We start from the raw sequence: 18,058 nt of genomic DNA on the forward strand, positions 1-18,058 counted from the left end.
CAGCTGTAGCACTTAACCACTATGCTACCAGGGTTTCAGCAAGCAAGGCTATATCATCTGCATATCTCAGATTATTAATGAATCTTCCATTTATCCAGATACCACATTCTTCTTCATATAGTCCAGTTTCTTGGATTATTTGCTCAGCATACAGATTGAATAAGTATGATGAAAGGATACAACCCTGATGCACACCTTTCCTGATTTTAAAACCATACTGTATCCACTTGTTCTATTCAAACAGCTGCCTCTGGGTCTGTTTACAGGTTCCATAAGAGCACAATTAAGTGTTCTGCAATTCCCATTCTTTGCAATATTTTCCATAATTTGCTATGATCCACACAAATGCCTTTCTGCCTTTCTATACTCAATAAAATACTGGTTAACATCCTTCTGGTGTTCTTTGTTTTAGGCAAAATCCATCTGACATCAGTGATGATATCCCTCATTTCATGTCCTCTTCTGAATTCACCTTGAATTTCCGGCAGTTCCCTGTGGATGTACCACTGCAACTGTTTTTTAATTATATGTGATATGAATGACTTTAAGCATGTATTTCAACTATTGGAGAAGGTCGATTAACTAGATATACTAAATGGGGTTGAAGTACTTTTCTGCTCAAAAATGAGTCACAATTCACAAAATCGACCGTACACTACTTGGTTATCCTTGCTTCATCACAGTACAAAGTTAACAAACTTCATTTCTTATGAATTTATCTTCATCTATGAACATATGCCATGTAAATTTAATTAATTTGACAAAGTCACTTATTTTTTTGTTAGGTTAACTTTTTTAAAAATCTTAATTTTTAATTTTAAAATCTCACTGTCTGGGACTAAAAGAAATGTTTGATTAGGTCACATTTTTATGTTTCAGGAAGGCACCATGCTTCACAAATAAGAATTTGAAATAAAACCAAACATTGCTGTCCACAAAGGAAAATTAACACAGTATGATTCAATATATAGGGGGTTAAACCTATGAAATTTTCTTTCTCTCTAAGGGCTATGACATATTCTACTTATATAAAGAATAATTTACATATAAGTCTAAAGATAAACAGTCTAAAGAATCCAACAAAAATGATTAAAAAAAAAAAAAAGACTGGGATCACTGATAGTGAAAGCATTCCTTGGTTCTGTGAAATAATGAATATCATGTTCTGAGTGAGGGCTACAGCCCTCTTCCAACTAAGGTTACTTTTTTACTCCAAAGTTTCCCCACAACATTTTTCATTTCTGAGTTTCTCAGGGTACAGATAGATTAAATGGTTCAACATAGGGTTATGAAAGCTAAAACCACAGTCACGAATATATCAGTAGGAAGGGAGATGTGGGCCTTGCATACAGGAAGATACAGAAAATAAAGAATAAAAAGACCACAGTCATATGAGATGCACAGGTGTTTCCCTTCCAAACAATTAGTTTTCAAGGAGTGTAAGATGGCCCCATAGAAGACTAGTAGGATGAAGATCATCACAGTTAAAATTGCCTCTCCATTGGCTATCACAGAAACACCTGTTCATGCAAGCAAGTTTCAATAAGGAATACACATTACACACAAAGCTGTCAGTGACTTTGGGGCCACAGAAAGGGGGCTGATAAATAAAGAGAATTGAACCAAAGAGTGTAGAAACCCTCCAATCCAGGCTATTATCAGCATGAGAACAAATATCCACCAAATAATGAAGAGGTTTACAGATGGCCACATATTAGTCATACGCCATACCAGCAGAAGAGTAACTTCAGCACCAGCAAATAAATGATCTATAAAGACTTGTGCCGTGTAAGCATGGAAGGAAATGAACTTTTTTTCTAGTAGAGCATGTCTATGATCATTTTGGGAGCAATAGAAGTAGAATACACAGTCTATATAAATGATAAATAGGCAAGAAAAAAAAAAAACAACACATGGGGAAACCCAGGGATTGGCTGGCTATGATTGTCACCATGATGAGCAGATTGACCACTACCTTCACAATGTAGCTGGGTAAGAATGCGACAAATGAAACTTTTTCCCCCTTCAGGATATTGAGTGAGTACAGGGAGGACAAACTCAGTCACAATGTTCCCATTCTTCATGTTTTCTTTTGAAGATGTTGAACTCGGTGTCAGAGCCTGCAAACCAAAGGGTCAATAATAAATTTGAGAAGAACAGAAACTCTAGGCCAAAAATTTGATGCCCTACTCAACAGTGTTTCTCCATAGAGCCTTGCACACAACAGTTCTTTAGAAAATGGGTTCTTGGAATCTTCTCCCACAATAATTTTCCCATGTTTTTTGCTTCACTCTCCATGATGAGACTTTGGTATTAAAGCTGAGTTCTATATGTGAGCGGCTACATCTGTGACATGATCTGCTGAAAATAAGAAGGCTTGCTCCAGAACATCCTTCAAAATGCTGAATTTAACATTATATATTCTTTATTTCATTTTATGAGCTCTATATTTTAACCAGGAACCAACCTACATTATGCAGATTACACAACCTTGCTTGCTGAAAGCGAAGAGGACTTGAAGAACTTACTGACGAAGATCAAAGGTCACAGCCTTCAGTATGGATTACCCACACAAACAAATCCACTACCTTAAAGTCGATTCTGACTCATAGCGACCCTATAGGACAGGGTAGGACTGCCCAACAGAGTTTCCAAGGAGCATCTGACAGATTCGAACTGCCGACCTCTTGGTTAGCAGCCATAACACTTAACCACTACGGCACTGGGGTTTCCGTATGGATTACACCTCAACATAAAGAAAACAAAAATCCTCACATGTGGAGCAATAAGCAACATCATGATAATGGAGAAAAGATTGAAGTTGTGAAGAATTTCCAGGGTTGCATCCATTTGTTGATACATCTCAACTGGTATTCCATCAATTCCTGGAGGCTTGTTTTTCACCAATGCCTTCAGCACAGCTTAGATTTCTTCCTTCAGTACCATCAGTTCTTGATTATATGCTATCTGCTGAAGTGGTTGAACTTCAATTCTTTTAGTACAATGACTGTTTTCCTTCCATCTTCTTTTTTCGGTAGTTTATTTTATTTTGTTGTTGTTGTTGATAATATACACAGCAGAATATACACTGATTCAACAATTTCCACATGTACAATTCAGTTACATTTGTTATATTCTTTGAGTTGTGCAACCATTCTCCTCCTCTTTTTGCGAGTTTTTCCTCCACAACTGTCACAAACTCATTGCTCCTAAGCTGGCTGTAATCTTTACAGAAGTGGATTGAGACAGGTCTTTCCCCTACAGAGCCAGCAGCTAGGTTCCAACCACCAACCTATCGATTAGCAGCCTAGTGCTTAAATGTTGCTGCACCAGGACTCCTTCTTTAGTAGGGAGCAATAAAAAAAGAAAAATAAAAAAGAAAAACTCATTGTCATGGAGTCAATTCCAAATCATAGTGGCCCTATAGGAGAGAGTAGAACTGCCCTACAGGGTTTCCAAGGCTATAATCTTTACGGAAGCAGACTGCCACATCTTTCTCCTGTCCATCCATCTCCTTTAGATGCTGCCAGCACTGTTTAATATTTTTCCCATAGATTTCTTCAATATTGCAAATCAAGGCTTAATTTTTTTTTTCAGCTTGAGAAATGCTAAGCATGTTCTTCCTTTTTGGTTTTCTATTTGCAGGTTTTTACACATTTCATCATAATACTTTGCCTTCTCAATCCATCCTTTGAACTCTTCTGTTCAGCTCTTTTTCTTCATAATTTGTCCCATATACATTAGCTGTTCTGCCTTCAAGAGGAAATTTCAGGACCTCTTCTGATATACATTTTGGTGTTTTCTTCCTTTACCATCTTTTTAGTGACCTTTTCCTTTCTTCATGTATAATGTTGTTGATGTCATTCCACAACTCATCTAGTCTTTGGTCGTTAGTGTTCAGTGCATCAAATCTGGTCTTGAGAAATAGTCTCTAAATTCAGGTGGGATATACTCAAGGTTGTACTTTGGCTCTCATGGGCTTGTTTCAATTTTCTTCTGCTTCAATTTGAATTTACACATGACTGATTGATGGTCTGTTCCTCAGTCAGCCACTGTCGTTGTTCTGACTGATGATATTGAGCTTCTTCATTGTCTCACTCCACAGATGTAGCCAATTTGATTCCTGTGTATTCCATCTGGTAAAGTCCACCTGTATAGTCACCGTTTATGTTGTTAAAAAAAGGTGTTTCCAATGAATAAGCCATTGGTCTTACAGAATTCTATCTTGCAATCTCCAACATCATTTCTATGACCAAGACCATATTTTCCAATTACTGTTTGTTCTTTCTTGTTTCCAACTTCTGCATCCCAATCACCAAAAGTTATCAATGCATCTTGATTGCATGTTTGATCAATTTCAGACTGCAGAAGTCTGAATCTTCAATTTCTTGATCTTTGGCATTAGTGGTTTGTGTGTAAATGTGAATAATAGTTGTATTAGCTGGTCTTCCTTTTAGGTGTATCACTATTACCCTATCACTGACAACATTGTTCTTCAGGATAGATAGATCTTGAAATGTTCTTTTTGACAGTGAATGTGATGCCATTTCTCTTCAACTTGTCATTCCGAGCATAGTAGACCATATGATTGTCTGATTCAAAATGGCCAATACCAGTCCATTTCAGCTCACCAATGCCTAGGATATCAACCTTCAAACGTTCCATTTCATTTTTGAGAATTTCCAGTTTTCCTCGATTCATTCTTTATACATTCCATGTTCTCATTACTAAGGGATGCTTGCAGCTGTTTCTTCTCATTTTGAGTTGTGCCACATCAGCAGATGAAGGTCCTGAAAACTTGACTCCATCTACGTCATTAAAGTTGGCTGTACTTTGAAGAGACAGCTCTTCCCCAGTTATATGTTAAGAGCCTTCCAACCTGAGGATCTCATCATCCAGCACTACATCAGACAATGTTCTGTTGCTATTCATAAGGTTTTCACTGGTCTTTTTTTTTTTTTTTTTGGAAGTAGATTGCCAGGTTCTTCCTCCTAGTCTGTCTTAGTCTGGAAGGTCTGCTGAAACTTGTCAGCCATGGGTGACCTTGCTGGTATTTGAAATACTGATGGCATATTTTTCATCACAGCAACACATGAGCCATGACAGTACAACAAGCTGACAGACCAGTGGTTGTTATTATTGTTATATTAGACCCAGTCAGTCATGAAAGAGGCAGTGATTTGTCTTCAAGGAACAGATAATGTTCTCTTTTTAGCTCTGCTGTATGTAGATTTCCAAGAAACTTTTTATTCATTGCCATGAAGTCTCACCAAAGATTATCTATGACCAAGAAATACATTTCATAGCAAAGCAATCTACTAATATGCGTGAAGTTTACTGGTCTTACTAATGTTCCCATTACCCATCAGACATGACAAAATTATGGATTTGGTTCTGAATACTCTATGATAGTGCTGCCTGGAAAATAAAAGACAACAAAAATAGCATTGGTATGCTATCCTACAGAATGTGGTATATACTTCAACCAAAACCATCTCTCCTGTAGCCAGAATAAAAAGCTTGTGAACAAAACATAGAGGTCAGAGTGGCCCTTGTCACTATTATGTCTAATATTCAAGTATTTCTGCTTTGTGTATTCAAAATTTTGAGCTAGCTATGTTTGGAAGCCCTAGTTGATAAGAAAGAAATGTGTCTGCCAATGAACACAGCTGTTCTTCCATTACATTTAAATGGAATTAGTCCCATTTTTTATTTGGGGATTCTATGCTGATGAAAAAGGCAGAAAGAATAGATTACTGTGCTGCTGTCATGTTTAACTATACAAATAAAATATTCAGTAGTTTAAATCAGATATTAAAAATTCAAAATTCTGAAATCTTTAGAAGACAATATAGAATGTTTTCCTGTCCTTGTAATAGAGGATGGAGCCCTCGTGGTACAATAGTTAAGAGTTTGGCAACTAACCAAAAGGTTGGCAGTTCAAATCTACCAGTTACTCTTTGGAAACCATATGGGGGCAGTTCTACTTTGTCCTATAGGGTTGCTATGAGTCCGAATCTACTCAACCGCAACAAGTTTTGGTTTTATATTAGAGGACATCTTAAGTAAGACATAGAAGTGTTAACCCAATACATAAAGACTGAGAAATTTAACTACGTTAAGAAGTATTTTCAAATGAAATTATAAAAGTGTAAAAAGAAAAAACACAAACAGGGAAAAGACTTTTGTACTACTTTTAACTGAAATTTAAGAATTAGTACACAGGATACATAAACAATTTAATAACAGAAAGACAATCCAATTGAAAAACTGGCAAAAGGCAAGAATAAGTATATGTCATAGAAGAGGGGAACACAGTGACATCTAATAAACATGAAAACATGCTCAACTTCAATAGAAATAAGAAATGAAAATTAAAACCACAGTGAAATCACAGCTTTATACCCATTGAATGACCAAAATATCAAGCATCTACAGTATCTGGTGTTGGTAAGTATACAGAGTAAGGGAACTGTTCAACTCTGGTGGCAGGAGTATAACTGATGATACCATTTCAGGAAAAAATTGTAACCATCTGTAAAAGTGAACATGTAAGTGCCCTTTTTAACACAAAATAATTTCTTTTAGAATATCCACAATGACACTGCTTATGATAACAATAACTGGAAACAATCTGTACGAGCACTGACCAGGGATGGATACATAACCTATGGTATATTCAAACAATTAAATAATATATAGCAGAAAAAATAATTGGACAAGAGCGACATGCAGATATATAATCAAATATTAAATAGTAAACATTGAGTGATATAAGTTAAGATTAAGAAAACTATGAGCTACATGATGTAATTTTAATAAAAGTAAGGAATAAGAAATCTAAATATACATTAAGGATATATACATTCATAGTTAAACTATTTTTAGCTAGGATTAAAAAAACTAGGAATTGAATTACTTCTGAGAAGGGGTGGAGAAAAGGCATCAGAGAAGTGAAATCAGGCAGTTTCAATGATATTGGTAATATTCTAGGTAAGAGGCTACAAGATTTACAAACAATTGCATATGTTGTTGGATACACATGAAAAATTACACAGTAAAATTTAAAAATAAGAAAAATTCTAAAATCTTTCTTTTAGTTAGAAAAGTAAACTCTTGTTAAGCATAGGTAAAGATCCATGTTACACTGAGAAAATTCTGCCTGCTTTCTGGCTTTGGGATGTCCCTGGACGGGCTGTAGACTGAGAAAAACTTATTTTTTTACATAAAGTTGAAAAAACAAAATTTTGTTTTTACCAAAACAAATCATTACTAAGTCTTTAAGTAAAAAGCATTTAAGTTTAATACAACTTTTAGGGAACATGCTGTTTATGCGACATAACACATTTCTTTCCATATCTTCAATTTTATGGAGACAAAATCAGAAGCTCTACCTACTCTTTTAAGAACTGCAAAAAAAATGCACATAATAACTAATGAGGAATGTGCAAAATATGTTTATAACTTAGATTGCGATTTTCATACCCAAATTGAAACAGTATCTGTCCTCTAATCAAGAACTAAAATGAGTTTTCTTCATCAACCACATCCCATCTATCAAAATTACTCACTCATGGTGTCTCAGACAAAACACAATATCATGTCCTACTTAAATATGCAGAATTAAAAATACATGGACATTGGCCAGAACTACAGAAGTAATTTTAAACACAAAATGCAAAGTACAGCTAAAAAAAGCTTTTGTGCTAAGAGGATAATGAACAGTAAAATTTTACACCACTCTCTTGGCCTCAGAAATTTGTTCTAAGTGTTAGCCAAAATGTTTTCTCATTAAATTCAGTGATAGAAAAATTTCTAAAGTAACTTGTTTTACTCTTTTTAAAAGAGAAGGAAAAAAAAATTCTTCTAAGTCCTGTTTCAGTATATACTCAGAAAAATAAATTTGCAATGTGAGCTTAGTTTTATTTTTGTTTATAAGAAGAAAAATACCTATGCCGTTCATCCAGCCTCCAGAATGACTCTATTAGGTTAAATCTAACCTAGAAGAATAATTTATTCTACATTTTGGATGCCTTTTTTTTTTTTTTGTATCAATAAAGAGAAGTATACCTAGAGAATCCATAGAACTGACTAAAGCAGTCATTGTGATAATTTATTTCCTATTTCTTGCTTTAGCATCAGCAATAATATTTTCAGTGTGGAAGCATATTCTTAGTCTACCTGTGGTTAATTTTCTATTCCAGATTTTTTTTTCATAGCATTTTTCATCTCAGAATTTCTCAAGCTGTATATAAGAGGATTCAACATTGGAGTGATAAGCGTGAAGACTGCAGTCATAGATTTGTCAACAGGAAAGTTGGAAACAGCTCTAACATACAAGAAAATAGAGGGAACAAAAAAGAGGACAACTACTGTGATGTGAGAGTTGCAGGTAGACAGGGCTTTGCATCTCCCTTCCTGACTGTGAGTCTTCAGGGAGCTTAGGAGGACTCCACAGGAGATTAGTAGAAGGATAAAAATTAGCATACAGATGGCTCCACCATTGGCAACAACAGTGAGCCCTATAAAACAGGTGTCAGAGCAAGCAAGTTCCAACAACGGGTACATGTCACACATGAAGTGATCAATGACGTTGGGCCCACAGAACGGGAGGCTGTACACAAAGAGAAGTTGAACCACAGAGTGCAAAAAACCTCCAACCCAGGCCACCACCAGCAACAGAATGCAAACCTGTTGATTCATGATGATCAAGTAATGCAGTGGCTTACAGATGGCAACATAGCAGTCATAGGCCATTGCCACCAGAAGAAAGACCTCAGCACCACCAAATAAATGTTCTATAAAGTGCTGGCCCATGCAAGCTGGGAAGGAAATAGTCTTTTTATCACAGAGTAAGTCTACAATCATTTTAGGGGAAACAGCAGTGGAAAAAACAGCATCCATGAGTGACAGGCAACGAAGAAGTACATGGGGGAATCCAGGGAGGGGCTGACAATAGCAGTCATGACAATGAGCAAGTTGCCCACCATCATTACAATGTAGATGAGCAAAAACATGACAAATAACGCTTTTTGGCCCTCAGGATCCTGAGTAAGTCCCAGGAGGACAAGATCTGTTACATTGTTACTGTGTCCCAATTACTCTTCTACAAGACCTGTTTCAGAGATGGGAGCTCAGTAGAAAAAGACCTGTAACGAAATCATGAACACAATTATTAGTATACCCATTAGGTAATGGAGCACTTCTTCACTATTAATCTTCTACAGTGGTTTGTACTTAATAAACATTTAGAAATGTCTACTGGGTGCCATAGTGGTTAAGTACTATAGCTGCTAACCAAAGGGTCGGCAGTTCGAATCTGCCAGGCACTCTTTGGAAACTCTGTGGGGCAGTTCTACTCTGTCTTATAGGGTCGCTATGAGTAGGAATTGACTCGACAGCAGTAGGTTTGTTTTTACTGGGTTTCTCTTCCAAATATCCCAATTCCCTCAACAATTCTACTTCTCAGATGACTGGATTGGACCTACAAATAAGAGGTTCTATCTCTAAATGTGGAAACCCTGGTGGCATAGTGGTTAAGTGCTACGGCTGCTAACCAGACGGTCAGCAGTTCGAATCCACCAGGCGACCCTTGGAAACTCTATGGGGCAGTTCTACTCTGTCCTATGGGGTCGCTGTGAGTCAGAATCGACTCAATGGCACTGTTTTTTTTTTAAATCTCTAAATGTTAGTGGATCTTCTATAGAGAAGAACAGTCAGAGACCCAACAGTTAATCCTTTTTTAGAATATGACAGTGCTTGGCACTGAAGTCAGCAATGACAATGAAGGAAATTATTTCTGCTCTCAAGAAACTTATTCTCTGGTGGTGAAGATAAACTCTAAATAAATAAATTTACATAGAATCAGTACTTAGAGTTGGTACTATTTGTGGTGAGTACCTTTACAATATGATCTGTATAGCACCAAAATTAACCCCTCTTCAGGAATATCTCACTAAATATTATGATGTTCCACTATTAGAAGCTCAGTCCCTCCTGCCTCAGAGGTTGTCCAATCTTCATGAATCCTTAAATTTGAAGAGGCTGGAATTTGAAATGTATCAATTATTTAGCACAATATTCCCTGTAGCAATTATTTGGACATAGATTGTTGGTCTCTTCTTAAGGGTCCATAATGCTTTCCATTTCCTCTTTGCCTATCCTACAACTATTAACACACTTCCAAGCTCTATTGGCATAGAGTTGTTACTTTAAGTTGGTAGTATTTGTGATGAGTACCCTTGCAATATGATCTATATTTTCAGAAAATATTTTTGAACTGAAGTTACCAACTAGTACTTTAGCAGCCAGTATTTTCAAACCAATTGGGGGTGAGCTGGGTAGTGACTGGGGGAGAAAACAGACACTGTAAAGATAGGTAGAAGACAATGGAACAGCGTTTTATAGATATGCTTCTTAGGCACTGAGAGTGGTCAAAATTAGAACTTCAATGCCCAGATTTCAAAAAGGAGCATATTCAAAGGAAAATTCCAAACACAGCATAAGAAAGTATGAGTTGTAGACATTTTCTAAATTTAGTCACAAGTCTGTCTCAATTTCCTCACTGGAAAGTAAAAGGATTAAATTAGATAATCTTGGAATCCTTTCTAGTTCAACTGTCTATGATACTTTCAGTGAAAACCCACCTAATTTTATTCTGCTGTATACTTCCATTTACATATTTATAATTAAACAACAATCTCCAAGCTCATCACTATGACTTTAAAAATGCTAGCCAGTGTTGAGATTTGACCTTTACAGTGACCAAATAATGGTTAAAGTATCTCACTCAGTGTACCTGTTTAAGGCCCAGGATATCCTTAGAGAGAACATAGCAGTGAAGAATAATGTGAACTCTGGAAAAACAGTTTTTGAATTCCACCTTCACCACTTACTATCTATGTGACCTTGGGCAACTTAATAAACCTCTTTGTGGCTCAGTTTCAGAATTTGTAAAATGGGGATACTAATAATACCTATCTCTTAATGTTGTGTGTTTCTTTTTTTGCATGTACAGCACCTAGATCACTGCCTGGAACCTGATAAAGAATCAACAAACCATAACTTTTATTATTGTTCTTGAATGTTTCACTATAGACATCGGATCAAAACAAATGATCTGGATCTTTGTCCATTTAGTAATATGTACATTACTTATAAAAAGAATATTATAGACCTATAATTCATGAACACCCAGTTTTGGACATAGGATAAAACTGTACATTGTAAGAATTATCCATTTTGCTGCATATCTGTAGTAATATCTACCTGTCATGTTATGTATATTGATGGAAGTTAAGCAGAAAAAAGGAAAAGATTGTACCCATGCATCAGATGGAGACCTGAAGAGTAGAAAATGAAAGAAAAGGAGAATCAAATCAGGAAGCAGAGATATTATATTTGAGAAATATTATACCCAGTAAATTATACACGAGTAATATTAATGTGTTAAGTGTGGATAGTGTTTTTAACAAATCTTCTTCAGGAAGATTTCTTCTAGTGAAAGAGTGCTGGAAGGCCAACCTCTGAGGCTTCCTGAACTTACTCAGGAGGCTTCCTGGGAAGCCATTGTAAATAAACAGAGACCCTCCTAGAAAATAAAGAATAAAAAAGAAAAGAAAATGAAAGCAAAGGAAGAGAAGACGAAAAGATAAAAGAAAGATGGGAGGAGAAGAGAAGGAAAGGGAAGAAAAAAGAAAGGAAGGGAAGCAAAAGAGGAAAAAGAAAAGAAAATTCAAAAGGAAAAACAAAGAAAACCACAAAAAGAACAAGAACATTGACTCCTCAAAGTCCCTAGCTCTTATGGTTAAGGACAAATTCAAATAAGAGTGAATAGTACATATATAGATATAAACACAAACTTTAGGATTATTCATCGTTGGAGAAAGTTGCTGAATGACTAAACCTCAGATGTAGACAAGCTGATTTCATTTATATTGATTTGGTTTGGCGGGGGTGGGAACATGTGCAGAAGAATTCTGAGCTTTCTTTTAGAAACCAGCTGTAATGAGAGTTCTATATGTCTGGGTGGTTCAGGAGTTCTGTCATTTTAGAAGCTGTAGATTAATAAAGGCACATCTGTTGAAGAATATAATGGTAAAGATAGTTTATATCTAATTACTTTTTAACTACTGACCTGCAAAGTCTAATGTTCTTCATCTTATTAATAATTAATGCTGGATTTCACTGAAATATTCTACTGGCCAGCTAAATTACATGTAAAGAAAATGAGTATGTAAAGAATCCACTATAGTTTCAGTCCTCAAAGATTTGATACTATAAAAACTAAAAGTATGGGTAGGCTTTCAACTTAAACGCCTAAGTTAACAACCTTCTAGAAAAAAAAAATCCTTTGCTTTTTACAAATAGAAGTTAAAATGCCGTAGTAACAAAAATAACCTCTGTAGTACATTACAATTACAGTTTTATAAGTCTCTCTAAGTTACAGTAGAGGAGGCATTTCCTGATCCCGTTTCTTTTTCTATATATCCTAATAAGGTTGTTGTCATTATTGTAAAATATTTACACATAAAAGCACATATCAAGCTTCCAAACACAACAGGCATTTGTTCTTTATACCCTGACAGACTTGATATAATACATAGTTTTAAATTCTCTAGCTACGGCTGCTAACCAAAGGGTAGGCAGTTCGAATCCACCAGGCACTCCTTGGAAACTCTATGGGGCAGTTCTACTCTGACCTATAGGGTTGCTATGAGTCGGAATCGACTCGAAGGCACTGGGTTTTACTGGGTTAGTTCAAATACAAAGCCTTGGTGGCTCAGTGGTTAAGAGCTTGGCTGTTAACCAAAAGGTCAGCAGTTCGAATCCACCAGCCACTCCCTGGAAACCCTGTAGTTTTACCCCATGCTACAGGGTTGCTATGAGTTAGAATCAACTCAATTGGATGGCAACAGGCTTAGTTATTTGATTTAGTTCAAATACATCTAAATTAATTATAAATATTTATTAATATATCATGTTACCTATGAACCAAAATTACAAATCTATCAACTTATTTTTAATGCACATGTTTCTTTTGTTATTTGGCAAATGGACAGTAAATGTCTATCAGGCTAAAATACTAAAGCCAAATAGACTATGTATATTCTGATTAATTTTTGTGTTTCTCTTGCTTAACTTTACAAATTCAGAATTAACCTAATGAAATATATTTAAGACATTAGCTATATTTCAATATATCATGTAAATTTATAATGAGTGTTTTCCATTAAAGATTTCAAAAACTCACCTCTTGGGTCTTGTCCTTGGCTCTGAAAATCAGGGCTTCTTTCACTGAGAATAATTGCCGATATCTCCTGTACTTATCTGCAAACACAGAACACATGGCAATGTGTGTTCAGTGGATCTAGAAATAGTTCCAAGTGGTTACACTTTTCATACTTCCATACAAGCTGTTCATAATATATATATATATATTTGATAAATGTGGAGGTGTATATGTATCTAAAGTGGATGCCTGGAATATGAAGACATTTAAAAATATTGTCAGTTTTTGGACGGAAACCCTGGTGGTTAGTAGTTAAGTGCTACAGCTGCTAACCAAAAGGTCAGTAGTTCAAATCCACCAGGCACTTTTTGGAAACTCTATGGGAGCAGTTCTACTCTGTCCTATAGGGTCGCTATGAATCAAGATTGACTTGACTACAAAGGGTTTGGCTTGATTTTGGTTTTGGTCAGTTTTTACAGTACAAAGATAGTATATAGATGAATGTTCTTACCTGTTGGGAAAATGTGTTCAGAGAACAACGAAGATGCTATGTTTGCATGAGTCTGCAAAAACTGGGCAAATTAATGGAAATTAACCTGGCCAAGCCTGTTATTTAGTGACACAAACAAAGAAAAAAGGAAAAGTTACTGATATTAGTTATTTGAATTTTTCTCCTTTTAATCAATTAAGATGAAGCAACCAAAAAGTATTTTACTTTGACTGAGGATTTAGGGTAACACTCATGTCCCTAGTCATTAATTCTGTACCTAACAGGGCAAATGCTGGGATTTATCTTCCCAGAAAAGTCAAAGACAGAGTTTTCTCACAGATAGGAGCAGAATTTTTCAGCAATTCAGTCATTCAAAAAGCATATCCAAAGACCATTTCTTTCCTCATTAAAGAATGCCCGTACATCTCTCCAACTTCACTTCAGAAAATCATGCACTTCCAGAAATTCCTACCAGCAATGAGAGATATGTATTAACAGAAAATATAACAAGAAAACATCTACAGATCTAGATGCCAATTAAAGAGAGCCTCCAGCCTGGATAGGAATTGGAGTTTTCAGAAATCTCTTGGGTCATTCTGTCAGGAAATAATTCTTCCATTTATAAATGCAGACGTACTGTGTGGCTTTTTACATCATCATTGTTTTAAATGAAAGACAATGCAAATTCATTATAAATTAGTTTGTTAGAATATTTGGAACAAATTCAAATGAAATTTCCTCTCCTGGACAGTTTTCCTCCCCAGACAATCCCTAAAGGAAAAAAGACTTGGGTCTTGCCAAGAAAAAGTAGCGGACAAGCAAGTAATGAGAAAAGTCTGTAATGTGAAGAGAAAATTCTAAAATAAGTTGAATAATAAATTATGAGGTTTATATTAGTAAATCTTTAGGTAATGCAGATAATGTTTATTTCAAAATGAAGGGAGAACAAGCCCCAGATTCTCTTGCCTAACCATATTCCTAGCAGAGAAAGGCCTTACTCTGACTGTTAAAGCGTGTATACACAATAAACTCTACGGCTCAGAGGCAGAGAGCATTGGAACTAGCTAAGTGACTGATATTTACCTTCCAATTCTTAAAAGGCAGATAGGCACAATTCTGCAGCTCTGGATAGGAATAAATGTTGATCTAGGTCAGCTGGAACCATACTGGTCTATTTCTGAAACACAATCAACAATTGCTTTCATCAATAGTCGCAACATAAAGATTTAACTCCCAATCCAAGAGGATGTGTCTTAATTTCATCACTTTATTCTCAGTTGGACCAAGACTCAACTTGACTAGGACTTCAAACTGGTACCTTAACTTTGAGCCAGCTAAAATTTTACTTGCATGCATGGCTCCTTTACACAAAATTGATACATTTTATCAACTAACCCTGAAGCTTGCCATAACCTTGAAGTTTATAGTTGTGATGTCCAATTAATAAATACTTCATATTCAAAAGTTTTTAGTTGAGTTTTCTGTCATTTGCAACCAAAAGCAACCTAACTGAAACACCCTGATCTTAAATGTATATATGAATTTAGATTAATTTATGTGTATGAGTGTGTTTTTTGAGCCAGTGTCAATTGATTTAATTTTAACATTATAATCTGTCATTACTGTTTCAAAATTTAAATACAATTTCCATATCGTTCTTCTTTGAAATGAACTTTTAGAATCAGAGAAATGTTAGGCATAGTTATATGTGGAAAAAAAGAGAAAGAAGTGAAATATATGTTTACTTTTTTCCCAAGGATATACTTAGCATACTCACTATTTTGTGAGATAAAATTTAGACATGAGCACACTCTAAGCTAATTCACTACATTCTTCTGGCAGTCCATGGCATGTTAATTATCCTTTGCTAATACCACAATTAAGATGTATCAATTCTGTTTTTTGTCTTCTTTTTTTCTTAGTACGGCTTTTGCATTAGAAAGCCATAATCCTAGTGCTCAGATAACTTTGGAAATGTCTATTTTATGAACATATGCAGACAGACACCTTGGCAGAAGCCTAATACTGCCACCTCGTGATGAACAACACTAGGAGGTGGAATTCAAAAGTTTCCTGATAGAGCTTCGAGATGCATGCTATTTGAAAGGCAACTAGTAGAAGATCACTGGGATCTCATAAAGACGTGAGTAAATGACATCATGAGTGCCATTTATGTCATGGGTGATGTCAGAGGTTCATTTGCTAAGAGACTGATCAACATAACAAAACTCCTTAAAAAAACGAGATAGTACATACAGATACATGGCAAGGAATGTGGCTCGGGGAAGTCTATCATATTCCTAAGCATAATTTTCAAAACAAAATGGAAACTCTGGCAAGATTTCCACTTCTCTTGTTGAGAGATATGAATGCAATATTCGCTTCCTGCTAAAGAAAAACAAGATACTTTGTTTTCAAAAGAAAGTTCTCATATAGAAGGGTGTGATTCAATATGGAAATATGCTGAAATTCTCCCTCTGAATGGTACAAACTTAGTCAAAAAAGGCAAAGTTCATTCTCCCCAGTGCGCAGATGTATGAGCAGTATATTCAGCATGTAGGAAGCACTTGGTTCTCACAGTCAGAACTATGCCTGGCTCTTTACACACTCATGGGTTGTGGTTAATGCACTCACCATTTGGGCAGGCAAACAATCTCTTGAGAAATGGACAGTCAAGAAATGAAGTGATAGAGAATGCTGTTATGGAAGGCGTTATGGGTATTCTGAGGGAATATTAAAGTGGGTCATGTAGATGACAACAAAAAACCCAGGCATTGGCTCAAAAAACAATAGAATGCCTTTGGCATAACCCCCAGAAGTGGTCACTTGAATATTTAAAATGAATGACATACAATTATGCCCAGAATAACAACATATTCCCCTAAGCCAAGCAAAGTCACTAATGTGGTAGGAGACTATGCTGTATAGCAATAGCAGGAAAGCTCTTAAAATAGGGCCAAAGACCAATGCACAGTTGTAGAGAAATTGCAAAGAACCACTGGCTACAAATTCCGGTGGCTTAAAATGAATTTATCCTGAAATAAATTTTTTTTTCTGAAAGATTTTTAATTCCACTTTGGGCTTCACTTACTCTGTAATTCAAACCACAGCTGAAAACACTAGGAAACTATTCAAATAAGACATTCCATACCAATTAATTCTTCCAAATTACATCTCGTTGGACCAAATCAAAAATTTTCCCATGCCCAGAACCAAAAACCAAACCCATTGCCGTAGAATTGATTCCAACTCATGATGATCCCATCTGTTACAAAGTAGAACTTCCATACAGGATTTTTTTTTTTTGGGGGGGCTGTAATTTTTACTGAACCCGATCAACAGGACTTTCTTTCACAGTGCTGCTGGGTGTGTTCAAATCACCAACCTTTAGGTTATTCATTGAGTACAAACCACTTGCACCACCCAAGGATGGAATACAGATATATGGGAGGTTGGTTATAGCTAAATCCGTGTTTGGTTAGATACAGATCCATACCTGGTTGAGTACAGACCCTTGTAAGGTCACATAAAAAACCATGTGTGGTTGTATACAGGCCATATGTGATCAGATACATGCCATTGTATGGTAAACTGTAGCATCATGTGTAAATGGATATAGACCTGTGTTTAGTCAAACAGTCATCTCAGTAGGCAGATACGAACCCGTGTGTGATCAGAAACAGATCCACATGTATTCACATACAAATGTGTGTGTGCAGTTTCAGTACACAGAATTAAAACCTTACATAATCATTGGAGGGATTGGAGGAGCTGGCTTTTGGATATTGGAGTGGACCCGGTTGAGATCAAGAATTGACAATCTAAGCTGTGATCCAGAGATTAGGAAGCTGGATTCAGAAGGAAAGGCCAATGAAACTACTTCTCAAAGTTCTTTCCTGCTTGGAGGTTAAAAAGATAATTTACTTCAAAAGTTTTAAAGCTTTGCTTTTCACATTTATGTCTTTAATCTATATAGAGCTTGAATTTTAAGGTAGTGTTTGAGGTGGTAATATAGCTAACTAGATTTTTCCAGCACCATATATTGAACAACCATTCCATTTCCTACTACCCTGCAATGCCATCACTATTACATATAAAATATCTATGGATCCATTGTTCTGTTTCTTGACTTTCTATTTCCATCAATTGGTCTGTCTATCTATGAGCCAACACTATAGTGTTTAAATTACTGTATTGTTTCAGGTACTATAGCTGTGTAACAAATTGCTCCAAAATTTAGTGGCTGAAAACAACAATCACTTTATTATCTCAGATGGTTTCTCTAGGTCATGAATCTGTAAGCAGCTCAGCCGGGTACTTCTGGTTCATGGTTTCTC

General features: G+C 35.9%; 1 pseudogene; it reads right to left on the reverse strand.

The window, feature by feature from the left end:
* Window positions 1-8,181: 8,181 nt before the first annotated feature.
* Window positions 8,182-9,098, reverse strand: LOC135229491 (olfactory receptor 4A16-like; annotated as a pseudogene).
* Window positions 9,099-18,058: the final 8,960 nt, after the last annotated feature.

The sequence above is a fragment of the Loxodonta africana genome, unplaced genomic scaffold, assembly GCF_030014295.1.
Source record: "Loxodonta africana isolate mLoxAfr1 unplaced genomic scaffold, mLoxAfr1.hap2 scaffold_32, whole genome shotgun sequence".
NCBI lineage: Eukaryota > Metazoa > Chordata > Mammalia > Proboscidea > Elephantidae > Loxodonta > Loxodonta africana.